Source organism: Mauremys reevesii, linkage group 3, assembly GCF_016161935.1.
Source record: "Mauremys reevesii isolate NIE-2019 linkage group 3, ASM1616193v1, whole genome shotgun sequence".
In the NCBI taxonomy this organism is placed as follows: Eukaryota; Metazoa; Chordata; order Testudines; family Geoemydidae; genus Mauremys; species Mauremys reevesii.
In genome coordinates this window covers 175350827-175374957 of record NC_052625.1, presented here as the reverse complement: position 1 = coordinate 175374957, position 24131 = coordinate 175350827, and the positions used below count along the sequence as shown (strand labels likewise).

At 43.5% G+C, this 24131-nt stretch overlaps 1 long non-coding RNA gene across 1 annotated transcript in view; it reads right to left on the bottom strand.

Annotated features, from left to right (window-relative positions):
- Positions 1 to 220: 220 nt before the first annotated feature.
- Positions 221 to 24131, bottom strand: part of LOC120400148 — a 39745-nt gene continuing 15834 nt past the window's right edge. The window contains exons 2-3 of the long non-coding RNA XR_005595567.1: positions 1854 to 2008; positions 221 to 336 (exon numbers count right to left, since the gene is read on the bottom strand). This is a non-coding gene — a long non-coding RNA (uncharacterized LOC120400148). The remainder of the gene's footprint in view (positions 337 to 1853; positions 2009 to 24131) is intronic.

The following is a 24131-nucleotide window of genomic DNA, read 5'->3' as shown; positions in this document are numbered from 1 at the left end:
TTTAACTGAGTGTGGGGCCCACTGAGAGTCAGTGGAGTCCAAGCAGCTCACAGGAGGCACTCGGCACCTTACCAGAAATAGGGCTCTTGAAGTCACTCTTTGCAAATGCAATCCTACAGGTGAGATCCTCAGCTTCCAGCACATTTTTCTGCACTATTCTGGGTCACAGATTGGCTGCAATTTTCCCTTGCACAGGAGAATCCATGGCTGGAGCAGAGTGGATGTAACTTGCTCCAAAGAGTGTCCCCTCTTAGTCCACCCCATCAGACGAGGTGTGCCAGGGGCATGAGGGAGCATGGCTGTGGTGTTCCAATGAGCCCATAACATATAACAGCCCTGGGGGAATGATTAACATCAGGCATAAATTAGAGTTGCTATAAATAACTTAAGCCAGGGGCTGTGTTAGCCTACCCAAATCCTCAGGAGTAGGGGAGTGCAAAGAAATATACCGAGTCGTGGTTTACCTGGTGATCTATTCCTGTATTTTTAAAGTAGGATCACGTTCCATTCTTTGCACCCAATTCCCCACTGCCTTACCCTGTCATTTACACCTGTGCAAAGTGGGTGGAGAACCCTAACCAATCAGAATGGTAACGTTTCATGCCTGCTTTGAACAGGTGTAGACTGTACAATATACTGAAAAGCAACAGTTATTGCCCATTTTACATCCAAAGATAATTAGCTTGAGCAATACAACTCACAGCTGGTAAAATATGGATTACAAAAATATTTGTATTGCATCTACTCATACACACATTTACATAATGTCTGCACTTGGCTAATATTCAATACTGCTATAGTATGCATTACATGTAATACACCACGGCAAAACCAAGGACAATTATATCAGATTTTTTTTCATATTAAACTAGACTACAGTATTGGCAATTAAAATCAATAGGTAATTGAATTATGACACCACTATTAGATTACATGACAGCTATGTACTTTCTTGTCAGTCCGCTGCAGCTTGTGTTAATAAGATTCACTGAGCTCATTATTTTTGTAGAGTGTTAATTTCTGAAAAAAGACCTGTGAACAAAAGGGATGTTGTCTTATAAGCAAATGCCAGGTTACTACAGACCAGGAAAAACTAAAAGAAATAAACAATTCCTAGAGAGTCACTGAAATTTGGATGACAATTTGTACTTCTTAATACCGAAGAGGCCAAGAATGAAAACATCCAGTAGCAGGTATTATTAAAAACCCACTGTGAGGGACAGGGTGGGTTTAGAGAATTGGTAACGGAATAGGAATCTTTAATTTCTTGATGAACTCAAGCCCACCTTGGTAGTAACGGCACATCACTTTTCTGAAGGCTGCCCAGAAACACATATGAAATGAGTTGGTGATCTCAGGCTAGTTCCAATGCTCAGTTCTCAGCAGTGTCAAATGTAAATTTAGTGCAGCTAAGGAGAAATGGTGGGTAGGAAGAATCTTATAGTTCCTACCCCAGACTTTTCACCCCCCCCCCCAGCCCCAACATGTTCCCTACACATGGCGGAGACAGGCAGGTGACCACTTTGTGACACTGCAGGATTCCCCCTATGTTAGGTGACAACTTACAGGCAGTCTCGGAGAGCCCAAGGGCTGAAGACTGTCACATAAAGATCAATCTATTCTCTTGCCCTTAGAAGTGGTCCCTTGTAAATCACAGACAAGGCATGTAAGTGGGAGTTTCTACTGTAGCTGTCTGTTCTTTGGCCTGGTATTCAGGGGCCAGTGCCTAGCACCTTGCACAAGCAATAAATTAATCTTTAAAAAAAAATTGGAGTCCCTGCTTTAAAAACTATATTGTTTGAAATGATTTTAAAAAATGAATTTCAGTTAATTTAAAATGCATAAATACTCACTCTGAACTCCAGGCTGCTAGGATCCTAGGTGCTTTAGAGTGGTCACTCTGAAACCTTCCTTAAAAGTGTCTTGAAACTTGCAGTTGTATTTTCAGCCCAAGGCTCCTGGTGTCTGCCTTTTAAGTAGGTGTGGCTCAGGATAAAATCACAGTGAACTGTAGAGAAACCGGCAGTTAACAAGGATTTTTTTTTTAATGCTACTCAGGACTAAATTCATTCTCCTGGAAGAAGAATAAAGGGCTATTAAAAAAAATTCCACAAACAGCTTCTCTGATTGCTTCAGAGACGCCTCAATTCATATCATGTCTATTTCTCAACATTTACTAAGGAAATTCTGAATGCATTAAAGGGTCGGAACTAAAGCTGCCCAGCCATCTAGAAATGAGAGCATCTTGTATTTACTTACAGAATGAGGTTTAGATCCTCCAAGGGATTTAGGTCCCTAACTGACACTTTAGGGACCTAAATCCAAAGTTTGGATCATCATAATAATAATAATAAAAAAAAACAAAACAAAAAACACTCGTCTTCTAACCCTGTAGGTACCTCAGTTCCTGCTGGGAAAATCCCCTAGGTACCTAGATTTCTGCTCATGGGCATGGGCATGCATTCAGCTACCTCAGTCCTGACTCTCAGCTCATTTCTGAGCCTCAGCAGATCATCAAACTAGGCACTGTCCCCCTCCTACCTGGTTTGTAAAAGCTAATCCAGTCGGTGTGCTTAGTAGCTGTCCACCAGCTCAGGCCCTGCACAAAGAATAGCTAGAGCAGCATGATGGAGCATTTACCTGAATAGTAGACTTGGGTTCAAATCCCTGTGCTAGATGATATGGACCATGAACTTTAACCCCTCTCTCTCATATCCCACAACAGAGCCCTAGATACTTGGGGGTATTTTGGCAGAGCTGGTCTCTTGCCTGTTGAAGTTGTTCCATTTTTTATAAAATACTTAAATATTCATTGGAACAGACACCTGAATTTGGACGTCCCACAGAGCTGAGCGAATAATTGATTTTTCAATTCAATGACATGGGTATCCTAATTCTGGCATTTCTTCCCTTTTGAAAACTTGACTTTGCAACCTTACTATTTTAAAAATATATTGTGTGTAATTTTCAAGATTTTTATAAAAAGCAAACAGACCCCCCCCACCCCCAGAAATTCTATCATGTGGTAAAATATCAACCCCCACATAGATCATCAGCAAGGGTAGAACCTTTAGATTCACTGCACAGACCTCTGCCACTTGAGCAAAGGGAGTAACTAATAGTAGCAATAGTAGGTTGTCATCCCCTAGGTGGACTAGTACTAGCTGAGGATGACACACACAATTGGCCAGTGGGTTCACAAATGTTTGCTGAAAGCACAGAAATAGTGATACTTACAACTACCGGGTTCCATTGCAGGCTCCGAAGGGGAGTGTGTTCTAGTGGGCACAGAATTTTCTGCTTATTCCCCAAAAAGTTGACTGTTTCTATTCTATTCCTTCCAACCTGTCCCTGTCCTGGCTTTTCCTTACCTCTTGCTTCTCATCACAGTCCCATTCTCCTCACCTAGTCAGTCCCAGATTCCGCTCCTAAGGGGTTTAATTTCAGTCCCAGTCTTCACCCCACTCCCAGTCCCATTCTCCTGGCTCAGCCCTTCCCAATTCCCCTCTCAGAGCTCCTCATTAGATATATCTTTCATCTCTTGTCCCTTCCCATGCCCACTTTCCCCAGCCTCCACCAACTCCCAGTCTCCTTGTGAAACCATTGCCAGTCTCCTCTGCTCAATCCCCAGCCCCCCAATCTCCACAATTCCCAATGTCAGTTATCTCGCCCCCCCCCCCGACATCTCCTGCCAGCCTCTAGTGCTATTATTCCCCCATCTCCAAAATCGCAATACATTCCCTGCTCTGGTTCTTGTCCTCTTGGCATTTGAATCAGGCAGCTTCCTCTTCCATGCACCCTGGGCATCAGCAGAGGGACAATAAGAATACAGGAGAGACAGTCTCTCTGCTCTCAGTTTCAGTACCCAGCTCTGGAACAGCCCACAGCATCCCAGAATAGCAATTTCAGATAAAGTCCACACAGTCCAAGATTGCAGCATGCTCAGTGTGGACAGAATCCTGAGATTTTAGCTGTGAAGTACTACCAAATCTCTAGTGAGCACATGCAAACTTTTCAAAGGTGTATAACTTTGCTGAATTTTGGTGGATTTTCACAGGAATAGCAAAAAGCACATCTCTGAAACAAAAGCCAACCCCCAGCCAAATTTTAAAGCCCCTACTCCAAAGCATGGGGGCCTTTGAGCTTCTCAAAGAAAAGGTCACCAGAATATATATTTTTTAAACACGGACAAAACGTGTTTTTCCTCTAATCTCATTCTTGAAAATATCCAAATAGTTTTGATTGAAATTTCCCCAAAATATTAAGCCTGAGGCCAACACCCTGCCACACAACCGAGTATTATTATTATTAGAGCACAGTAAAGACATACCACGGTGTTCGGTGTTTCATTAACTTGTCGAATGGGCAGGTTCCACTGTTAACTTTATTTGGAACACTGCTTCAAAACATCTCCTGCCTAGATCTACCATTTTATTTTTGTCTGCTCCACTGGGAGAGTATATTGGAGAAGTAGCCTTTTGCATCCCTGACAAGAGTTATACTAAATGCATTGCCATGGAACATATGTAAATTTCAGCCCATTATTGGAAAATTACACACATTTGTAAAGTTTTTATTAAGCAAGACAGCACTGCTCATCTTCTGGACTGTTATGTTCTTTTTAATTGGCACAAAGAACTTTTTTTTCCTTTTATACAGAGAATTTCACTCAGAAATTGCCCTTTTGTAAGAAGCAAACAGGAAGCATAACACTTAGTTTATTGCATTAATAATTCAACTTTGCCCAAGCTTTTCTTTAAAAATTCTCAGGTGACTTTTGGGGCATCTACTCAGGCCACTAAAACAATCTATACCAAGTTAGGTCAGCAAGTTGCCAGGCAACCAAGCTCTGGTTTCACAAAGGCAGGCCACCTTGCCTTTTCTTCCCTCCCCCTACCGCTCTAGAAATCAGTATGACAGGCTTGGTGTTGGTGATATAAGATCAGCAATTGTATGCTTTTTCTCAGCTAGAGTAATGCATTGTTTAGGAGAGTCCATTTAGAAGGTTAGGTCCAACTACATTACTTTCTTGCAGCTGTGCCATTACAGTTCTCTCTACCAGCAGCAGCATAATTAGAGTATTATTTACAGAGCCATTATTTTGTATAGTACATATGCTTCATCTCAGCAATGGCTTTTTCTTGAATGTTTTCATTCAGGGGCTGAGGCAGGAAGGTAGCAGCCAAGGATTCACAATAGTATTTCATACAAGTCAATCAACCGGGTTGATTTTTCTTTCTCCATTTAGTTCTAGTTTTCAAACCAAGGTCAGAAAAAAACATTAGGGATGGCCACACATGAAGACATGCCACATTTTGGATGCTAGAGCTAGAAATAAATCATTCTGTAGGTCTAAGTTCTAGTTCACTACGGTGTTGGCCCCACATCAGATAACACAAAACTAGGATAAATGGTAAATTGGCATGTGAGGTTAGCTGCTACTCAATTACATGTATAATGAAGAGCAACCCCAGCCTGCTTCATTTCTAAACCAGTGAAGAGCTATTTTAAGTACCTTTCCTCTCAGGAAGTGAACAAAGAATAATACCAATCACTTGATAGAGGCTGATGTAAACTAAGCTGCAACAAGAAAACATTTTGACAGTCCTGGGAATTATTATTATTATTTTTTTAAAAAAAGGTTTAGATTCCTGCCTTTTCTTGTCAAGATTAAGAAGTGGTCAAAATTCAAGTTAAAATGAAAATTGTTTGGACATTAGTAGGCTCTCCCAGTATAAATGCAGCTAGATGCTTACGACGCACAGATTTCTGATGGCTAAATTTCAGAAGTAATCTCACACCCTCAGCATTTTGGCAGCTGTCTGCATATCCTGCTATCCTTGCACAGCAGGATGACACCAGTTACACTGTTTCTAGAGTTGTAGTCATTTATGGAAAGGAAACAGGGGGGAGAAAAGTCAGAGGAAGAATTTTCCCCAGTGGGATGTTAGTTTATTGCTCATTGGGATTAGATGGTGTCCCTCACTTTAAAAAAAGTGTAGCACACCCTGCATTCCAGAAGCAGCACCATAACATCACAGGAGAGTATACTGGATGAATCTATGCAGCCTAGAACCGGTAGTACAGTCTCCATGAATAGTTGTAGCTGACAAAATTTACTCTCATTTCCATTCATGAGTCATTCATGAAACAATCCTGATTTTAACAAATCCAGTCTTAGTCGGAATAATTTTCATTCTATAGGTTGTTTGTGAATTGTTGACTGCTTGCCATCTGTTATACATGCTGTATGATGGGTCGCCTGTGTCAAGTGCTATTTTTTCTTCTCCCTGATTGGATAACTAACTTGGAAAACTGGAAAATAATGAAAGACAAACAACAAAGAGTGCACAGTGAGTCCCCTTTGGAATCTACCACTACCAATGTTTGCAGGTGAAAAAGGGTAGAGCCTTTCTCCTAACATCTGTAGGAACAAATACCTCTTGTGAAAGTTTTGGCAGATGGTGGAAAAAAACAGGCATTAACATAGTCTAAATGAGCAGCCATTTGGCTTTCAAATTAATGTTGCAGGCTGTTTTTGCAGCATTTGACCTGAGCAGATGCAGCCACACCTGAAGCTTCAAAAGTATGTTTTTGACGGAAAAACTTGTTTATGCTCAAAAAAAGGTGGTGTTTATATTTTGCTGTCATAAACTTTTACTTTTCCACTCACCTCCTGGAAGACATACATTATGGATTTCAGAATTCCCAGAGATTGTACCTGCCCATGAAGGAAAAAGTAATTTGCTGGCTTCTTTTCTTTTACAAACTACAGAAAAAGAAATTAATATATGAAGAACTTACTGAAGGCTCTAGTCTGTCTTTTATACCCAGAGCTCATATTTGGGTGTGGGGAGGGGGGGTTTCTCCCCAAAGGTAATCTCCTTTCCCCATTCTGTTTGAGTTAGTCAGAATTCCTCTGGGCATGCTGGGGTTAACATATGCCAGGCTAGGAAACACTGGCCTCTGTTTGATATAGTCAAGGTTAAGTCTGTCTTAAGCTACGCTACATAATCTACAAGTGATGCTGGAACAATTTTTTATAGTAGGGGTGCTGAAGATGGAAATCATGTATTTGGGTTATTACTTTTTATTACTACTTAAAATCAGAGGGTGTGGCAGCACACCAGCACCCCTAGTTCCAGCACCAGTGTAATCTACCCTATTTAAAACATGGCTGTGGCCAAACATGGCTTAGTCTTGCCGTGTGGAAAGAAAATGCATTATGGTTATATTAGAAGACCATGTGCTTTCTGTTCATCTAGGCAAGAATAAACCACATTAATAATTTGGCCACCACCAAGTTTCATTACCATGTTCAAACATACTTAGTTTTGTACTGTAGGTAGGGCTCTAGTCTAGTGAAGTTGCTTGAAATAGCTGAGAATCATTCCAAGGTGAAAAGTGCAGTCACAGAAAACAACATATCAGTGAGTCTTGCAGACCAAGGGTTATTCTGACAGCCCTGGTTTTTAGAGCTGGTTGGAAGAGTCTGACCAAAAAAAAAAAAAAAAGGGAGTATAAAATATTTGGAAAATGTTTGCAAATTTTTGTTCCCCATTTTCTGACCCACTCTGCTGATTCTTTGAATTCCACTATCTGAAACGAGCTAAGCACATCCACATGGTTGCTGTGATCTGTGATTTAAATGGCAAATTGAAATATAAAGAGACATTCTTATTCCTGCAAATTATGTACCGTAACAGCAAACATAAAATTACAATTAAAAAGGGGGAAGCTTGCCAAACTAAATACAGACATAAGTGTAATGTTCAGTAACTGAGAGCAAAGCCATCTCTCAAACCCTTTAGTGAAATCATAGATGAGTTGCAGTCAGTTTCCTCTGATCTGTAATCCAAGTGAAAGATTTCTTGGAGGACTCACAATTACCAAGAGAGGTGAGGACATTTGGTTTCCAGTAAGTGAGGAGAGACAATTTTTTTTGGCTTAAAGTAAAAGTCAAAAATGATGATCCATATCAGCAATAAAATGTATGTGCATACAAAATCACTTAGTTCCCTGTGATGCTGTCAGTGAATTATATAGTAAGCCTCCATTTGTACAGAACGTATTACCCTTTTTAACAGAGTAGTCAAGTCTCACATGGTGAATAGGATTTTTAGCAGCTTTTCATTTAGTTCCCTCTCATGTTATTAATTCAAAGTGCAGGGATATCAGTAGCATACCATGGCAAATTAATAGGTATAGATAAAATCTTCTATAAATATTCATTACATCTCATTATTGCAAATTAATGAGTAAGATTTTAAAATTAAGGGTACTCACATTTGGAGATGTGCATCACTTTTTAGACATACTAGATTTTAGAAATAAATTATGCTCTGGAGCAAAGTTCTAGTTCGCTACGGGGGTGGCCTAGAAAATCTGACAGTAAATTATAAATTGGTTAATCTGAGCGGCGGGAAGGTGAAGACAGAGTTGCTGCTTGATTTTATGTATGATAAAATGGATATTAACAGCTGCACCATTTCTGGTGTTAATATGCATTATGCTTTAATAAGTCTGCTCTGGATACTATGGCCCAGATCATCAAAGGTATTTAGGTGCCTAACTCTCACTGAAAGCAATGGGAGTCAGTTGCCTACATACTTTTGAGGATCTAGTTCTCTGGTCCTGATCCTTGGCTGTGGAGCAGGGCTGGTGCAACCATTTAGGGAAACTAGGTGGCTGCCTAGGGCGCCTAGTGGTTGGGGGCGCCTAAAAGCCCATTCAGGCGAGGATGTGGAGTGGAGGTGAGCTGGGGCGGGGTGTGTGGGGAGGGCCGCCCGCAGTAACGGGGGGGGGGCGCATAGGGGAACTGCTCCCTGCCCCAGATCATCTCCACTCTTCCTCCTCCGCTGAGCACACAGCGCCCACTCTAAGTCTCCTCCAATCAGCACCACAAGGCTGGGAGGGGAGGAGAATTAGAGCGGCGCCGGCGTGCTGAACGGAGGAGGCGGAACCGAGGTGAGCTGGGGTGGGCTCCCCAGGCAGGGTTAGCTGCCGCGGCGAGGGGGGAGGGGAAGTCTTCCCGGGTTAGCTGCCACGGCGAGGGGGATAGCTGCTGGGGGTGGGGGATCCCCGGGTTGGGGAGTGGCAGGCTCCCCGGATGGGGAGTGGGGTTAGCTGGTTGGGAGTGTCGCACAAGGTGGAAGTTTTGCCTAGGGCGCGAAACTTCCTTGCACCGGCCCTGCTGTGGAGAGGCACAAAGTGCAACTCAGGAGGCAGTTGCAAATGTTCTTTTGAGACACCTTTGTGCTCTTCATGATTCTAGGCCAGCTTTGACTTGCACTGGCTGCCATCATCCCCAATGGCCTGCTAAAATGCCTGGGAATGACCAGAGTGTAGAGAATACCTAGCCATATCCCTCCCATTCCCATGCCATGTTCCCTATGCCAAATGCAGGCAGTGGCGATATAAGAACTATTATGCAACTCTATGCCACAGAGGATCTTGCTACACTGCAGTGATCCTCCCATGCCTGGTGACATGCTGGGTGTGCTGTGCAAAGTGACCTAGCACAAGGGAGAATCTGACCCATGGAATCCAGAAACAGGCTTAAAGACACTTATGCTTGAAAGATTCAAATGGATATAGGATTCTCAAAGCCATATTTGAAAAGTGTCACTTGAAATGATAAGGTCAAATATTGTCTTATGCCAGTGCCCTGAAAGTTAAAGGCAGAAGAAGCTTCTCTTGCCTTAATGCACCCATCCAGCAGCAAGGCAGGACAGAACTCTGAAGATCTATTGTCTTTGCATACATCACAGATTGCATCATTCTGCATCTAACAGTTGCAGGACATAATGAAATAAATTCAGTGCAACACAACAGAAAAATATATGTATTTGTAGCAACAATGAAAAATTCAAGCAACAAACAGTATCATCAACCCACCTGCAGCCAGCTTTTAGTTCCAAAGTTTACATTTTCTATTAAGATGTTCCTTTATGAATTTTGTATACAGAAGAGTAGCATACACACTATATATACACATAAGCACACATCTATACACCTCCTCTCTCCAAATCATGATGAATTCACTGACCTATCTATAGCTGTAAAATGTGGGGCAAATCTTGCTCACGTGGTCACATGGGATTGTTCACTATAGCAAACACAGCACCTGGTAGGGAGAGTGTGCAAAACAGGACCCTTGAATAGTCACTTTGGGCCAAATTCATCCCTACTGTAAATCCACTGTATTCAGTTGAGTTACATCAGGACCTAACAGGACTACTCTATCTAGCAGTGTAAGCCAAGCAAGCAGAATTTGACTTTAATTACACACTTGGGATGAATATCAGGCCCTAGTGAAGTCAATGGGAGTTTTGCCATAGACTTCAATAGGATGAGGATTTCACTCCCAGGGTCGGATATTGCTCCCATTGAAATCAATGGAAGTTTTGCCACTGACACCCACAGTACTAGATAATACATAGTAATGATGGGCCTGATTTGCACTGTTTTTCTTTTTCATGCCAGTGTAACTTCACTGGAAATGGAGAATCAACCCAACAAATACTAGAAACACAAACAGATTATCATTTGTAATGATTTGGGGGGGAAAAAATCAAACATTTATTATGTAAATATCAATCCTGTAGCAATGTGAAATCAAGTGACAACAGCATTGTGTGAGTGCAAGACAATTGGCATGGTTAGAAACTCGACAGAGACACCATTTGGCTAATGAAAATAAACTGGAGTGAAAAAAATCAAGAAAAGGAAACAATAAAAAACGACAAGTTCATTCAACTTTAAAAACTCTTTCATTTTATAATCTAAATGTCACTGTCATAAAAGTGTGAAGAACAGTGACCACATCACTCTCCCACCCCATAACTTCCCATTCTGTTCTGTTCAGGTTCTTACACTGGCTCCATCACCATAATAAAGATCCTTCCAGAAGTGCACTGAGACCTAACTAGCGTTTGTCATGTGTGGATGTCTCTCTCTTTTACTTTCTGGTTCCTCATTCATCGAATGATCAAATTCAGCTCTCCATGGACTTTGCTCCTGCCTACCTCAGAGTCAGGCTTCCTCCCTGCCTGCTCCATTCCCTGACTTCCTCTCTGTAGCCTCACACAATCTCACTATTGTTAGTGAGACAGATCTCTACTCTCCAACTTCTGCCATCTGGAGAAAGGGCTTTCCGGCCTCTCTACCTCACTGACCCTCCACGTAGTCTATCTTCAAATCTCAGCTGACAACATTTCTCTTTCTTGCCCAATAGCTCTTTATTTTTCTCCCATTCTACTACTTACTTTTCATCTTTCATGTGGTAATTATTATTTCACTTTATGCATTTTTGGATACAGTCTGTATGGGAGGGAACCTCTTATACAAAATAAGGTTCCAGTCTTGCGAAGACTTATGCACATTAACTTTACACACTGTAAGTACTCTCACTGACTTAGCTGGGCCTACTGATCTAAGTAAAATATAGCACATGAGTGTTTGCAGGAGCAAGGCCTAAAGTTTAGTGTAATGAGGACTCATCATTTTGAGAGAGTGTCCATTTAAATGGAGGGGACCAAGTCCTGTGACCTCTGTCAATGGGAATTTTGCCTGAGTAAGGACAGAGTAAAGACTGCAGGATTGTGCTCAGACTAATAGCAGCACAAGAGGTATATTCAACATGGTTTCTGTAAAGGGAAATCGTGTCTTACTAATCTATTAGAGTTCTTTGAAGGGGTCAACAAACATGTGGACAAGGGGGATCCGGTGGACATAGTGTACTTAGATTTCCAGAAAGCCTTTGACAAGGTCCCTCACCAAAGGCTCTTACGTAAATTAAGCTGTCATGGGATAAAAGGAAAGGTCCTTTCATGGATTGAGAACTGGTTAAAGGACAGGGAACAAAGGGTAGGAATTAATGGTAAATTCTCAGAATGGAGAGGGGTAACTAGTGGTGTTCCCCAAGGGTCAGTCCTAGGACCAATCCTATTCAATTTATTCATAAATGATCTGGAGAAAGGGGTAAACAGTGAGGTGGCAAAGTTTGCAGATGATACTAAACTACTCAAGATAGTTAAGACCAAAGCAGATTGTGAAGAACTTCAAAAGATCTCACAAAACTAAGTGATTGGGCAACAAAATGGCAAATGAAATTTAATGTGGATAAATGTAAAGTAATGCACATTGGAAAAAATAACCCCAACTATACATACAACATGATGGGGGCTAATTTAGCTACAACGAGTCAGGAAAAAGATCTTGGAGTTATCGTGGATAGTTCTCTGAAGATGTCCACGCAGTGTGCAGAGGCGGTCAAAAAAGCAAACAGGATGTTAGGAATCATTAAAACGGGGATAGAGAATAAGACTGAGAATATATTATTGCCCTTATATAAATCCATGGTACGCCCACATCTCGAATACTGTGTACAGATGTGGTCTCCTCACCTCAAAAAAGATATTCTAGCACTAGAAAAGGTTCAGAAAGAGCAACTAAAATGATTAGGGGTTTAGAGAAGGTCCCATATGAGGAAAGATTAAAGAGGCTAGGACTCTTCAGTTTGGAAAAGAGAAGACTAAGGGGGGACATGATAGAGGTATATAAAATCATGAGTGATGTTGAGAAAGTGGATAAGGAAAAGTTATTTACTTATTCACATAATACAAGAACTAGAGGTCACCAAATGAAATTAATAGGCAGCAGGTTTAAAACAAATAAAAGGAAGTTCTTCTTCACGCAGCGCACAGTCAACTTGTGGAACTCCTTACCTGAGGAGGTTGTGAAGGCTAGGACTATAACAATGTTTAAAAGGGACTGGTTAATTTCATGGTGGCTAAGTCCATAAATGGCTATTAGCCAGGATGGGTAAGAATGGTGTCCCTAGCCTCTGTTCGTCAGAGGATGGAGATGGATGGCAGGAGAGAGATCATTTGATCATTGCCTGTTAGGTTCACTCCCTCAGGGGCACCTGGCATTGGCCACTGTCGGTAGACAGATACTGGGCTAGATGGACCTTTGGTCTGACCCGGTACGGCCCTTCTTATGTTCTTATGTTATGTTCTTATTCATTCCATCTTCAATTGTCAGTGGATACACAGTCAAATCTTTGTTGTATGATCCCATAAGACTGGAGCATGGGTAAGATATAAATTGCTGTCTTTCTTAGCAGAAAAGCCTCTTGTTCTTTTTCAAGAAAAAATGTAAATGCATTTTTAAAGCTTTTTAGAGATTTTGTGGGATAGGAGAGAAATACTGTTAAGGACACTGAATAGTTTTGATATGTAAACTTTGGTACAATGCAATATGTTGTAATATTATAAATCTAGTACTAACGGTGCCCCGGTAATCTAATATTTCTGTGGGAAGACTGCTAGGTTATTTCTTTGTGGCAAATCAGAAATTACAACAGTGCTCAAAGCGAATAGAAATTCTAGATACTCATGACCTTCGCTGAAACCCCTTTCCTCACTTTTCAGTTCTTTAAGGGGTGATTTAATTGTAACTCTGGTGGTGACAAGGTAAGTGCTGGCATTTTGGCACTGTCATTCATTAGCAGCATGCAATGTCAGCAGCAGAGCCTCAAACATGTCACCAGGCCCCCAGTGATGGCAAGCTGACTTTTAGGACATATGTTATTCCCATGATGCCTCCTGCATGCCTGCAAGCCCAAATGCCTCACATTCTTATGTACTAGGGCAGGGGTAGGCAACCTATGGCATGCATGCCAAGCTGATTTTCAGTGGCACTTACACTGTCCGGGTCCTCGCTATCAGTCGGTGGGGGGGGGGGGCGACTTTGCATTTTAATCTAATTTTAAATGAAGCTTCTTAAACATTTTAAAAACCGTATTTACTTTACATACAATAGTTTAGTTATATTATAGACTTATAGAAAGAGACCTTCTAAAAACGTTAAAATGTATTACTGGCATGCAAAACCTTAAATTAGAGTGAATAAATAAACACTCGGCAAACCACTTCCTAATGGTTGCCGACCCCTGTGCTAGGGCATCATTTGTGAATTGTTTACGCAGTTGAAAACGTCAAGAGTAAAACCATCTTTTTCACATGCCATGAAAAGAAAATCATTCACATACCATGAGAAAAACATGCTTGCATTATCACATTCATAAAGAAAAAACTCCATTCCGAAGGAAAGGCAACAAGGATTTATCAGCCATGGTATGTATCACAAGCCTGTATATTTAGGGTATTCTTTTTATATACACATATCAAATTACCATGATACAAAAATATAACAAATGTCAGTGTATCAAGCACACAATATGAATTATTATTAATTTTGTGTTTCCAGTAGCTGGACACCTATAAGAAAACCAGCCAATTAACAATGGCTAGGTTGAGAGGCAAATGATTATCTATTGATAATAATTACAGATTAATATAAAAATTGCATATATTTGATTGCATCCCTCCTCAACTCACCCTTCAATCAGACCCTGATCCTGACTGAGGACTCCGGACACTACTGCGATATAAGTGTTAGTAACAACAATTACAATAATAAGACAAGTTTTGATTTGCTAAAATAGCAGTTTGCAAAGTACAGTGTGGAGTTTATAGATCACTCAAAAATAATGTAGGTGTAACCCACACATCTTCTGGGTGTGGAGTTCTGTCCTATCTAGTGGCACTGAGATCACTTAGAGATAAAATGAGTCTGCTCTGTAGCCATAGCTAATAGCCATATGGCTTTTAACTCATGCAGTCGAGGCCCACGCACTAAGCTCCAGAGGTCCCAGATTCGATCCCGCCCACTGATGACCAGGGTGTGTCGGCATTACATAGGCATCATCTGAAGACATGAAATTTAGGTCTAGATTTCAAACACCTGAAAATTCAGATACAAAGTTTTGGTTCAGCCCACTTACAAAAGCCTTTTACAAAATTTGGATCTAAGTAGAGTTTGGATTTCAAACATTCCCAACATTCCAACCAGTGCAAAAGCTGCTATTATTTGTGCAAAGGCCTGAATAAGCCCATTGTCCCCAGGATCTGAGTGTGGAGTTGTGTGGGGCAGAATGTAGGCCCACACTTCCTACCAAATGCAACATGCAGAAGTCTGGCACACCTGAGGATCTGACCCAATTTCTCCAGCTCTCTGCTCATAGAAGCTTGCAGATAGGGTGACCAGACAGCAAGTGTGAAAAATCGGGACAGAGAGTGGGGGTAATAGAAGCCTATATAAGAAAAAGACCCCAAAATTGGGACTGTCCCTATAAAATCGGGACATCTGGTCACCCTACTTGCAGACTAAGTTGGCTTGATATAATTACCCATAAAAGTGTGAGTGTGGGAGCACGTAAAGACATAGGAAGGCTAGGTAAACTAAGGGCTTGTCTATACAGTCGGATGATGCATACTACAGTGGGTATGATTTCTAGAGCATATTAATTGGGCCATGCAGACCCTGCTGGTGTGCTTGAACATAGAACTATTACAAACAGCACTCACTCTCATTTGCCAAACTTTTCCTTAACCGCTTAGGGCTTGTCTACATGGCAGGATAATGCACACTATGAGGGTGTGATTGCTAGGGTGTATTAATGTGTTGTGCATTAATTGGTACATGCACACAAAAGGTTCCCTAGTGAGTTTTTAGATAGTACTATTTCAAACAGCACTATGTTCAAGCACACCAGCAGGGTCTACATGGACCAATTAATGCGCAACACATTAATACACCCGAGAAATCACACTCTCATAGGCCTTGTCTACACTACAAGACTATTTCGAATCTACTTAAGTCGAATTTGTGGATTCGACCTTATGAAGTCGAATTTGTGTATCCACAGTAAATACACTAATTCGAATTTTTGAGTCCACATTAACAGGGCCGGCATCGACTTTCGAAGCGGTGCACTGTGGGAAGCTATCCCACAGTTCCCGCTGCCCATTGGAATGCTGGGTAGAGCTCCCAATGCCTGCTGGGGGAAAAAATGTGTCGAGGGTGGTTTTGGGTAACTGTCGTCATCGAACCGTCAATCACGCCCTCCCTCCATGAAAGCGCCAGCGGGAAATCTGTTCGCGCCCTTTTCTGGTCGGTTACAGCGCGGACGCCACAGCACTGCGAGCATGGAGCTTGCTGCGATCATCGCTGCACTTACGGCCGTTGTCAACTCCTCGCACCTTATCGTCCACCTCTTCCACAGTCAGCTGCTGAGAAATCGGGCGAGGAGGCTCCGGCAGCGCGGTGAGGAGAGTGGCGCAGACGTCTCAGAAAGCAGGGTACGCCGCGCAGTGGAGATCATGGTGGCAATGGGTCAAGTTCATGGTGTGGAACGGCGATTCTGGGCCCGGGAAACAAGGACGGACTGGTGGGACCACATAGTGCTGCAGGTCTGGGATGAAACAGAGTGGCTGCGAAACTTCAGGATGTGTAAGGGCACTTTCCTTGAACTCTGTGACTTGCTGGCCCCTGCCCTGAAGCGCCAGGACACACGGATGTGAGCAGCCCTGAGTGTGCAGAAGCGAGTGGCCATAGCCCTCTGGAAACTTGCAACGCCAGACAGCTACCGGTCAGTAGCGAACCACTTTGGCGTGGGCAAATCTACCGTGGGGGTTGCTGTGATTCAAGTAGCCCACGCAATCATTGAGCAACTGCTCTCAAAGGTAGTGACTCTCGGAAACGTCCAGGTCATCATAGATGGCTTCGCCGCGATGGGATTCCCAAACTGCGGTGGGGCTATAGATGGGACTCACATCCCTATCCTGGCACCAGCCCACCAGGCCAGCCAGTATATTAACCGAAAGGGCTACTTTTCAATGGTGCTGCAAGCACTGGTGGACCATAGGGGACATTTTACCAACATCTTCGTCGGGTGGGCGGGCAAGGTTCATGACGCGCGTGTGTTCAGGAACTCTGGTCTGTTTAGACGCCTCCAGGCAGGAACTTTCTTCCCGGACCACAAAATAACAGTTGGGGATGTGCAGATGCCTACAGTGATCCTCGGGGACCCAGCCTACCCGCTAATGCCCTGGCTCATGAAGCCCTATACAGGCGCCTTGGACAGTGAGAAGGAACTCTTCAGCTACAGGCTGAGCAAGTGCAGAATGGTGGTGGAGTGTGCTTTCGGACGTCTTAAGGGGAGGTGGCGGAGCTTACTGACTCGCTCGGACATCAGTGAAAAGAATATCGCCGTAGTTATTGCTGCTTGCTGTGTGCTCCACAATGTCTGTGAGAGCAAGGGCGAGAACTTTTTGGCCGGATGGGAGGTTGAGGCAAATCGCCTGGCTGCTGTTTACACTCAGCCAGACACCCGTGCCGAAAGAATATCCCAGCGGGAAGCGCTGTGTATCCGGGAGGCTTTGAAAGCAAGTTTCCTCGGAGAGCAGGGTAACCTATGACTCTCCACTTGATTTTAAGAGAAGCTGATCCTGGGCCTGTGTCTCTATGTGTTGAGTGAGATCTGCGGTTACATACCCCGTTCTCCAAGTTTCCCCCACTTCCAAAACACGTTTTAAAACAAATTAAACGGAACAGTTATTGTTAATAAATCTTTCTTTTACTTTGCATTTCTGTTCAGGGTTTGAAACATGGACGCATACTGTGCTGGGTACGGTGTGCACTGATGTACAGACCGCTTGTACAATACAGGACGGACAGCCTCCTGCTCCTACATAGGTCTCTGGGGTGGGGGACGGTTTCAAGTGGTTGTGCATGTAGGGGTGGGTTTGCAGGAAGGGGCGAGTGGTGCCGTCTTTGGATAGGGATTTGGATGCAGGCTCTGGGCTGTGGGTTTGGGCGTAGGAAGGGGTGAGGGGTGTGGGGGAAGGGTGAGTATCTGTCCGTGACTTTGTCCTCACCCACAACTATTTCACATTTGGGGACAATATATATCTTCAAGTCAGTGGCACTGCTATGGGTACCCGCATGGCCCCTCAGTATGCCAACATCTTTATGGCTGACTTAGAACAACGCTTCCTTAACTCTCGTTCCCTAACACCCCTACTCTACTTGCGCTACATTGATGACATCTTCATCATCTGGACTCATGGAAAAGAAGCCCTCGAGGAATTCCACCGAGATTTTAACAATTTCCATCCCACCATCAACCTCAGCCTAGACCAATCCACACAAGCGGTCCATTTCCTAGACACTACTGTGCTAATAAACGATGGTCACATAAATACCACCCTATACCGGAAACCCACTGACCGCTATACTTACTTACATGCCTCCAGCTTCCATCCCGGACACACCACACGATCCATTGTCTACAGCCAAGCTCTAAGATACAACCGTATTTGCTCCAATCCCTCGGACAGAGATAAACACCTACAAGATCTCTATCAAGCATTCTTAAACCTACAATACCCACCTGCTGAAGTGAAAAACAGATTGACAGAGCCAGAAGAGTACCCAGAAGCCACCTACTACAGGACAGGCCTAAAAAAGAAAATAACAGAACACCACTAGCCATCACCTACAGCCCCCAACTAAAACCTCTCCAGCGCATCATCAAAGATTTACAACCTATCCTTAAAGATGATCCTCACTCTCACAGATCTTGGGAGACAGGCCAGTCCTTGCTTATAGACAGCCTCCCAACCTGAAGCAAATACTCACCAGCAACCGCACACCATACAACATAAACACTAACCCAGGAACCTATCCTTGCAATAAAGCCCGATGCCAGCTCTGTCCACATATCCATTCAAGTGACACCATCACAGGACCTAATCACATCAGACACACCATCAGGGGCTCGTACACCTGCACATCTACCAACGTGATATATGCCATCATGTGCCAGCAATGCCCCTCTGCCATGTACATTGGCCAAACCGGACAGTCTCTACGCAAAAGAATAAATGGACACAAATCTGACATCAGGAATCATAACATTCAAAAACCAGTGGGAGAACACTTCAACCTTCCTAACCACTCAGTGACAGACTTGAAGGTGGCAATTTTGCAACAAAAAAACTTCAAAAACAGACTCCAAAGAGAGACTGCTGAACTTGAATTAATATGCAAACTAGATACCATTAACTGTGGTCTAAATAAAGACTGGGAATGGTTGGGTCATTACACCAATTGATTCTATTTCCCTATGTTTAGTTCTCCTCACACCTTCTATGGGCCATCTTAATTATCACTTCAAAAAGTTTTTTTTCCTCCTGCTAACGATAGCTCATCTCAATTGATTAGACTCTGCCTGTTGGTATGCGTACTTCCACCTTTTCATGTTCTCTGTATGTATAAATATCTCCTGTCTGTGTGTTCCATTCTATGCATCCGAAGAAGTGAGCTTTAGCTCACGAAAGCTCATGCTACAATAAATTTGTTAGTCTTTAAGGTGCCACAAGTACTCCTGTTTTTTTTTTGTCCGTGGATGAGGGCTCTTGTTGGGGCTCAGGGCAGCGGAGAGGATCGCGCCTACGGTGGAAGTGCATGGTAAGGGCAGCATGCCTTAACATTAGGGGGTGGCAGGCGCTAGGACCGTGGACAAGCGTACACATCACAGAATGACCCGGGGCAGCATACACCACACAGAGTGACCCTGGTGACTACTGACTGCAGTCTGTGTGTGCCCTGCAGTTGATCCTGCCCCCGATAGTCTGTACCCTGCTAATGTAGGCTATCCCGTGCAATTATAAATCCCCTGCCTTCCCCCCCCCCCCCCCACATACACAGTCTTCTGACACGAAAGACGTGACGGAAAGAGTGAACAACAGCAAACAGCTTTTATTAATCTACTACATAGTGGGGTGATGAAACTTGGATTTGGGACTGGGTGATCCTGTAAGGGAAGCGCTTCTACACAGTTATAGCGTCAGAGGTGTGTGGTACATTAGCGCTCAGCTGTGGTGCAGTGACAGTTCTCACGGCCCCTACCGCCCCTCCGTCTTGTAATTTTCGGTGAGGGGGGGACAGGACTTCTTGGCGTTGGAGGGTGGTTGCAGATACAGTGCAGGGGGGCTCTCTCCTCCTGCCTGCGGTCCTGCAGAACATCAACAAGGCGCCGGAGCGTGTCCGTTTGCTCCCTCATTAGCCCAAGCAGCGTTTGAGTCGCCTGCTGGTCTTCCTGCCGCCACCTGTCCTCCCGTTCGCTGTGTGAGCGCTGCTGCTGAGAGAGGGTCTCCCTCCACTGGCTCTGCTGGGCCGCCTCGGCTCTGGAGCAGGCCATCAGTTCAGCGAACATCTCGTCCCTAGTCTTTCTCTTTCGCCGCCAAATCTGAGCCAGCCTCTGTGAGGGGGATGCCGGGGCAGTCCGGGAAAGAGCAGAAGCTGTGTGATGGGAAACATTAAGTGATTTCCTTGAACAGATACATATTTGCGAACAGTGAACACAGTCTAGTCAGTTTCTCTGAACAAGACCATACAGGGCACCAAGTTCCACGAGATCTCAGGACAAGTTCGAGATTTCGGAATACACTCTCATTGGCGGCGCCATTGCACAGGAGAGCGGACAAGCGGGGAGAGACAGCTGAATCCGTCTTGCAGACAGTCCTGGTAAGCCTTAAAGTAGATAATGCTTATCAGTTAGTGGATAGCTGTGCTCTCCTGCTAAAGGCAATCTGGAAAGCAGAAAGGCTGAGCCTTTTCCAGCCCCTCCCGCCAGTGCACGGGAAAGATCAATGTATGCTTGTTCTCTGTGGCCTCCAACACGTGGCTGTTAAGCGAGGGTAGTTGTTATGCAACCTAATTTTAAACCATTAACAATAGTAACAATATACTAATTGCCCTACTTAGATGCAGCCTTTCCAGAATGACATCACCCTGAGGCGGGTCACTCGTAGTCAGAAAGAGCGGATGCTAAGGGAAGCCCTGCACAGACCAGGACCATATGCAGCAATGCTGGTGGAGGCGATGATTCCTCTCTACATTAGGATGTCCTGGCGTGGAAGAGTGTGCTTCCACGGAGCACCCAATAAGGCACCTCTCCCCAGGAACCTCCTGCGGAGGCTTTTCGAGCAGCTCTCTGAGAGCTTTGTTGAACTGTCCCAAGAGGATTATTGTTCAATCCCTATATGTGTGGACCTACTATTTATATAGTTTGACATTGAAAATTTTTTATATAGTATTTCTATTTTTTCTATACCTGTTTTTTAAAAAATAAATGTTTCCATGTTTATAGCACTTACCGCCTGATCCTTCCCCTGATTCTGAGTCCGGGTTAACGGGCGGGGACGGTTGGTAGGGGATCTCTGTGAGGGTGATGAAGAGATCCTGGCTGTCAGGGCAAGCGGTATTGTGTTCGCTGTCGCCTGCGCCGTCCTCCACAAACCCTTCCTCATCTTCCCCATCGGCGAACATCGCCGAGGAACTGTCCAGGTACACTATGCCATCCTCAGAGTCCACGGTCACTGGTGGGGCAGTGGTGGCAGACCCATCGAGAATGGCATGCAGTGCCTCGTAGAAGCGGCATGTCTGGGGCTGTGCTCCGGAGCGTCCGTTTGCCGCTCTGACTTTTTGGTAACCTTGTCTCAGGTCCTTGACTTTCACGCGGCACTGCATCGCATCCCGGCTGTATCCTTTGTCTATCATGGCTTTGGAGACCTTCTCGAAGGTCTTTGCATTCTGCTTGTTGGAGCGCAGCTCCGAGAGCACAGACTCCTCGCCCCACACAGCGATCAGATCCATGACTTCCCGGTCAGTCCATGCTGGGGACCTCTTTCTATTCTTGGATTGCCCGGACTCCTCTGCTGGAGAGCTCTGCATCGTTGCAGGTGTTGCGGAGCTCGCCCCGATGTCCAACCAGGACGTCAGATTCAAAGTGCCCAGACAGGAAAAGGAATTCAAATTTTCCCGGGTCGTTTCCTGTGTGGCTGGTCAGAGCATCCAAGCTCGGACTGCTGTCCAGAGCGTCAACAGAGTGGTGCAGTGTGGGATAGCTCCCGGAGCTACTAAGTTTGATTAGCATCCACACCTAGCCTAATTCGAGCTAGCCATATCGAATTTAGCGCTACTCCACCTGTCGGGGTGGAGTACCAAATTTGAACTAAAGAGCCCTCTAGTTCGAATTAAATGGCTTCCTGGTGTGGACGGTTGAGCGGTTAGTTCGAATTAACGCTGCTAAATTCGACTTAAAGTCCTAGTGTAGACCAGGCCATAGTGTGCATTATCCCACCATATAGACAAGCCCTAAGTGGTTAAGGAAAAGTTTGGCAAATGAGAGTGAGAACTGTTACAACACAAGGAGAGGGAGGCTATTATAGGATAGTAGGTATTTACTCTTAGGGTATGCTACACTTGCAGCCGAACAGCGCTGCCGCGGGAGCGCTCCCGCAGCAGCGCTTTGAAGTGCAAGTGTGGTTGCAGCGCCAGCGCTGGGAGAGAGCTTTCCCAGCACTGCAGGTACTCCACCTCCCCGAGGGGATTAGCTTACAGCGCTGGGAGCTGCGCTCCCAGAGCTGGGGCACTGTTTACATTGGCGCTTTACAGCGCTGTAACTTGCTGCGCTCAGGAGGGTGTTTTTTCACACCCCTGAGCGAGAAAGTTGCAGCGTTGTAAAGCACCAGTGTAGCCAAGGCCTCAGGAGATAGCACTTTCTGCCATCAAGGGTATCTCATATGTAGACAACACATGATTTAGGGTAAACATGCTATTAGATGTAGCTTGGAGGTGCAGCCACAGGGATATATTTTAGTAATCATAAGAAAATGGATTTTCCATCCCAGGAAAGTTTGAGATTTTTTTTTTAAAATGTGGACCAAATAGGGACAAAGTGAAAATTTCATTTTTTGTGTGAAAAAAAATCAAATAATTTCAGAAACATCAAAATATTTTGTTTCAATGAATTCAAAACTGTTTGATTTTCACAATTAAAAACTGTATGCAAAATAAATTCATTTTACAAATAGTTGTTCCAAAAAAAATTGAAACTTTTTTTCTGAAAACATCTCAAAAGACAATGTTTTCACAATTTTTTAAAAATGATATTCTCAAAATCAGTGAGTTCATGAAAAAATTGGTATAATCAAAATGATATTTTCCAATATAAACTATTTCTATGACAATTTTCCAGCTCAATGGAAAAATTGGCTTAAATGGGAGTTATATGTTAAAAGCCAGAACACTGAAAATATACAGTATAATTGACTACAGGCAGTATGTACAGAATGGTTGATTGAAACTCTAGGCTGTTGGAAGTAAATTACAGAAGAATTGTACTGAATGTTCACAGGCAAAAATTAACTCTTCAATCCACGGCTGTGGTATTCTGATTAAGTAATAGCAATGGTTTCTGAATATTTAGCTAAATGCAATGGTGTAAATTACATAGAATGCTACTCTATAATCAGAATGCTATTCATTCTAAAAGAAGTGTTTACAAAACGTTAAGATTATCATCATCTCCGAAGGTGCAATAGCTGTACTCAGAATTTCTGGGTCAGATGAACAGTGCTAGCAATTAAGAGAAATATGAAAAAAAAAGTGTTCAATTAGAGAGTTAGCATTCCATTCACCAGAATCAATTTCATGGTGATGAACAGAGCATTTTAATGGATTCCACTATTTTAAGATATATAATTCCACTAGATAGCTGCAACTTGGGCTCATAGAGAAAATTGCATATTGCTAACCTACCATACGATGCCCTGTAGCAGATTCTTGCCAGTTGCAATCATTGATCCAGAAATATTTGCTACAACAGTTTAAGACAATTTAAATTGTCTTTATTTTTTATTCTCCCCTAGGGTTGACAACTCTGATGAGTGATCTCCCTTCTGCTACACTGAGACTCAGAGACACTCCATTAATTGCTGTCATGGCAGTTCTCTGTTTGACCGAAGTGTGGGGGTGGGGAAACAAAGTGCAGGAACAATTTGACGGCTTATTATTATTTAATTTTTCAGTTTGTCTTATGCCTATCCACACCTTAGATAAGCTCAAAATTTTCAACAAATCATTAAAAAACCCACTAATGTTTACTGGTGTGAAATCTGAAGGAACATCTCCAGTTTCACAAATACCTAAATATAAACTTTCTCACAAAAGAAAACCCAAGATTCTCCATTCAGCCAAAACCCCATTTAATTATCCTTCAGTCTCAACCCTCCTAAACCCTCCCAATCTCCTATTATGTCTGTTTTAAAAGATGAGCTTTGCAGCATGCCCTCTGATCTCAGTTTTGTTATGCGGAATCAGGCGGTACCTCGAGTAACCAATATCAAACCTTTCAGGGATTTGTATTAAGAGCA